This window comes from Artemia franciscana, chromosome 18 (assembly GCF_032884065.1).
Source record: "Artemia franciscana chromosome 18, ASM3288406v1, whole genome shotgun sequence".
NCBI lineage: Eukaryota > Metazoa > Arthropoda > Branchiopoda > Anostraca > Artemiidae > Artemia > Artemia franciscana.
In genome coordinates, this window is record NC_088880.1 from 3,810,648 (window position 1) to 3,816,287 (window position 5,640).

The window sequence follows — 5,640 nt, forward strand, 5'->3', positions numbered from 1 at the left end:
AAAAAAAAATATGCTATTTTTGGTGTCATCTGATACTTTAAGATGAAGTTATCAAGAGAAATTTACAAAGCATCGCGTAGCTTTATAATGAGTCATTAAACATCTTTCTATGATATTGCAGTAGCCTGAAACTTTTGCAAATAAGCCGACGATTTTAGAACATACTAGGGAGATGTACGAATAAAAGCTCAAATAGGGATAAATTATTTTATCACACAGTGAAAACAATGTTTTTTTTTGTTTTTTTTTCTTTCTTTTTTAAATAAGCTAACATCTTTTAATTGTCTTCCGTTTCTGCGTAAAGATGTTTCCATGGATGAAGGGATTTCTTCTATGGGGACCTGACTAGGTCTCAAAGTATTTTTCGACGTTTCTCCACCACTAAATGTTCTTGTTCTGTTAAATTTCTTGACGAAAAATTAACGACGCCCGGTCCAAGAATTACCGAAGGGAGGACTTCTTTATTTTCAGATAATTGCAAAAACTTTTTAAGCATTCTTTCTCCGAAGAGCCGAAATCATGATTGAAATGATTTTTTGCTCTTTGTTGAAAAAAACAAGTCCCTTGCACTAACCATTTTTTTTCGCACCTTCCACCTCCTTTACTGCAACCAGAACCTTCCTCGATCCAGAGTTATGCCAAAATTATTAATCAGCAGCGTCCGGTCAGTCTCGAACAAGATGGATAAACTGGAAACAGTCTTGCGTCAGAATAATATCTCAGTTGCCACCATTACAGAAAGCTGGAATGTGACTGAACAAACCTGTGCTATTTCAGGTTTTACAATTAGGATAATCACACAGCAATAGTGAGGCCTCAATCCTGATGGTAGCGTAGCAATATTCTGTAGAAACAACATTACCCAAAAGTTCCTGCCCCAACTTGAAGACCCCATCACTGAGTCCCTGTGGGTTTATACAAAGCCTAAAGGACTACACCGGCGCTTCTCCTGCCTTATTTTGGCAGCTGTATATTATACAGAAACCGCAAGAAACCGTAAAGAACTGTTATTGAATTTGCAAAAGGGGCTAATTTTGCCCGACTAAGTTCAGCTGCCCCACCATTGTTTTGCGTGGAAATTTCAATCAGACGAATAAGCAGTATTTGACTTCTAACCTTGGTCTGAAAGAAGTTGTCAAAACCGCTACTCACGTTGCTGGCTGTACACTAGACTTGTTTTGACTCATGCTGAGAGCTTGTACCACAATCCCATCTGCCTGAGATCATTAGAAAAATCAGCCATTATACTGAGTTCTGGCAGGCAAAACTCCCGCAGCAGCCTCTAAGAGCGTTCCTGTGGTAGTAAGACCTGTCACTGATACGAACATTCGGTCATTCGAACAACGGATAAGTCAGCATGATTTCTCAGCAGCAATCAAATGAACAATCCATGGACAGAAAAACCAAACTTCTCAACTCGATCTTAAACAAAAAGTACTCGGAGCACTTCACAACAAAGACTGTTTACAAGCCCTACTCTGATCGCTCATGAATAACAACTGAAACCTAGGCTCTTATAGAACATTGGTAAAGGTTTGCACAACAAAGTCGTTGCCTTCTGCTGCAAGGCCAAGAAATAATTTGCTGCAAACCACGCCAATCTGGCACACTGAAATGGCACGATTCATTAAAAAAGCTGACCGGCAAAACCCGAGACCCTCACTTATGGATTCTTAAAGGGGAGAACTACTATTTGACAGTGTCAGGGGTGAATAGCTTTTTCACTGGTATATGCATCACTTGCCCGAGGTTTACGAGTAAAGAACTTGCAACTGTTCTCGAAAAATCTAGACAGCGTAGCGAGCGACCGCCAGTAGAGCCTTATCAAGTTTCTAATCAACTACTGAAAATAAAACGTAAGAGCTGGTCATACCCTGGTGAAATCCATGTGAGATTTCTTCGCAGATTTCCTCCCTTCATAGCGACTTCTCTAGCAAGTATCATTAATCTGTGCCTGACTCTCCATAAATTTTCAAATCCTTGGAATAAATATTGTGCGATGATTTGAGACCAATTTTGGTAACCTCGTGAATAGCAAAAGTTACAGAGACATTCATTTCAAGGCTACTGTTGAACGATATAGAGCCCCAATTACTCTTATCAATACGGATGCCTTCGTGGCTCCAACGCCTAAGTGTATCCCGCCAGGATGTATGATGATATTCTATCCTGGCTAGAGAAGGGGAAATCCTTCGTAGATCTTGCCGTCACTTACAATAGAAAAGCATTCAACTTGATGAAACACCTTGTTGCTCTTGAAACTTAATGGGAATCTTAATGGGAAACTTAATGGGAAACTTAATGAAACTGAAATGGGTGCGAAAACTAACCTATTGCTTTTAGTTGCTGACTTCCTGTCTGGCGTTGAACAGTGTGTCTTCGCTTTGAACGCAAGGTCTTAAAATTGCTGGTATTGTTTTCCTGGTTGTCATAAACTATATCATTCGATCCTTCAAGGTTGTATACAAATCTGTCGTCGATCTATCCTTCCTACTAAAACTTCCTGCTTACTACTTCCTGTACTCGAAGGAGACTTTGCTGTGCCGAAAGTGACCCTAACATTATGAATATGTTTAGCAACGATTGTGAACTAGCAAGCCTCACTCTCAATGAAGTGAAGTGCAATGTAATGAAGCTCAACCCTCTAAAGACCCAGAGCCAGTACCTTTCTTCCAGCCTGTAAACAGCGAAAAGAAGCTGGACGTTACCTTCTCAACTAACTGCAGATTCAACAGCCATTCGAATGAGCTAGCCCGCAAAGACTACACTGTCCTGCAACCACTTGTTACAACGAAAAGGTTCAGTTTCAGTGGGAAGTCAAAGAAACTGGCCTATATGACTAATTTTTTGCCTGTCCAGACGCGTGTCCTGTTTGATCAATCCCCTAGAAGACGCCTGTCCTGTTTGGTGCCTGAGCGTCCACAACTCGAGACGATTGTCTCCCAACAAAAAATTAAATCATCCCAGTTTTCTTTGGTAAAATTCACAGCCACACTATTGTGAATGATAATCAAAGGATGCACTTTAGTTCTGGTTAAGTATAACACAATAGGAACTGAACAACATCAGAAATGCAAGTCTTTTTGGTTGTCGAAATGGTTAGTGTTGATCCATCTAAGCAGTTACAATTACTAAAAAAAAACCAAGGGGTAAACAACACAAAGAGGGTCTGCAAATTTATCGTTTTATCCTTAGAGGAATACAAAATGTATATTTTTATGAAAATAACCCCGAAAATATATTTTCGATCTTCTAGAGGGGGGGAAGCCCCAACCCCCCTCAATCGACGCAACTGCATCTAAGCACTGTTTACTCAAGCAGTGGATCATCAATTTAATTTTTTAGACTTATTTCCTAGTGTAACCAATTAAAACCAATTTAATCCGTGTCCTTCACGTTCTTTTTTCATTTATTTTTATTTTTCGTGCATTAAGCATTTATTTTAGTTTGAAATTTAGTTTTGAAATTGTGGTGACAAGCCATTTACTTTATGCTAAATGCCTGCATAAAGAGAACAAGAGCTAAGGGCTCATACGGCACTTGTGACGAGGTCGAAAGAGCCAAGAGCTCATTTGGCATGAGCTCTAGCAAAATTCTAAGAATCAATGGATTGATTTAAAAGGAAAATTAGAGGCTTAATGTCGGCCGGCATTTAAAATAAGAACTATGAGACTCGAGGTCTTTCTAAATATCAAAATTTATTAAGATCCGTTCACCCACTCGTAAGCTAAAAATATCTAATTTTTCCTCTTCCTTAAGCCCCCCTGATGGTCGAATCGGGGAAAAAAATTTATCAAGTAAATTTGTGCAGTTCCCTGACACGCCTACCAATTTTAATCGTCCTAGCACGTCCAGAAGCACCAAACTCCCCAATGCACTGGACCCCCCTAACTCCCCCAAAGAGAGCGGATCTAGTCCGGTTACATCAATCACATATCTAAGACATTTGCTTAAGTCTACCCACCAAGTTTCATCCCGATCTCTCCACTCTAAGCGTTTTCCAAGATTTCCAGTTTCCCCTTCACACTCCCCCCAATGTCACCAGATCTCGTCGGTATTCAAAATAAGAGCTCTGAGACATGAGTTACTTCTAAATATCAAATTTCATTAAGATCCGGTCACCCGTTCTTAAGTTAAAATACCTCAATATTTCTAATTTTTCCGAATTAACATTTCTCCACTCTAAGCGTTTTCCAAGATTTCGGGTTCCCCCCCTACCAACTCCCCCCAATGTCACTGGATCCGGTCGGGATTTAAAATAAGAGATCTGAGTTACGAGGTCCTTCTAAATATGAAATTTCGCTAAGATCCGATCCCTCTTTCGTAAGTTAAAAATATCTCATTTTTCTAGTTTTTCATAATTTACCCTTCCCTCCAACTCCCCCAAAGAGAGCGGATCCGTTCTGGTTGAGTCAATCACGTATCCAGGACTTGTTCTTTTTTTCCCACCAAGTTTCATCCCGATCCCTCCACTCTAAGCGTTTTCCAAGATTTTAGGTTCCACCCTCCAACTCCCCCCAATGTCACCGAATCCAGTCGGGATTTAGGAAAGAGCTCTGAGACACGATATTCTTCTAAATATCAAATTTCATTAAGATCCGATTACCCGTTCGCAATTTAAAAATACCTAATTTTTTCTAATTTTTCCGAAGTAACCGTCCCACTACTCCCCCCTCTCGCCAGATGGTCAAAAGACTATATCTAATTTAATCTGGTCTGGTCCCTGATACGCCTGCCAAATTTCATCTGAAAGTGCCTAAACTAGCAAAACCGGGACAGAAAGACCGACAGACAGACGAACAGAATTTGCGATCGCTATATGTCACCTGATAAATACCAAGTGCCATAAAAAGTAATATATGCCATATGCTTCCATACAAAAAAGTACACTTTAATGCCATTGGCTGAATTTGGCCAAGCCAATCACATACTCCCTTATCAATGAAGAAAAAGATCCATTTTTCAAGAAATGGGTTAACAAATGCACTAGTTTAAATAGTGCTGAGCGATAAATCAGATTGACAAGGAAATCCCTTTCCAGAAAAATTAACAATTCCGCCATTTCAAAACCTGGTTGGTTCTCCTGTATGAAGTTTTAAGCCAGTAAAAATAGCTTCATGTTTTGAGTCACAAGATTTTTTCTAAGAAGTTCCTCTGTTTCTTTTTGATTTGTCTCGTTTTTTATCTCGTTTGGGGAATGCCTACATCTAGTGATGCAATTGACGATGATCGTGTGTGTAATCTTAATTTCTCACGTGTTTTTTCTCCCTTACGGAGAGTTCCCTGTTTTATTTAAGCCAATAAAAAGGAACGATAAAGTTTTAAGGTTCGGTATTTTTATCAAGTAAATGCTTTTTTTATGGTATAAATAAAAGTAAAACAGTTTTAATGGAAAAGGACCTATATTCTGAAAGCGCATAGAAATATCATCGCTTTATCCAGAGTTTGAATCAAGGGATGGGGGGTTACCAAAAGGGTTTATGTTCGTGGGGGCTTTAGTGATTTTTACCTGCATTTTTATGATCTATTTGCAAGTCAAGGTTTTTTTTTTTGGGGGGGGGGAGAAATGGTTAAAAACCCAGAGGCCCCTGGATATAGCCCTGGGACAAATAAATAACTTATAATAATTAAAACTTATTC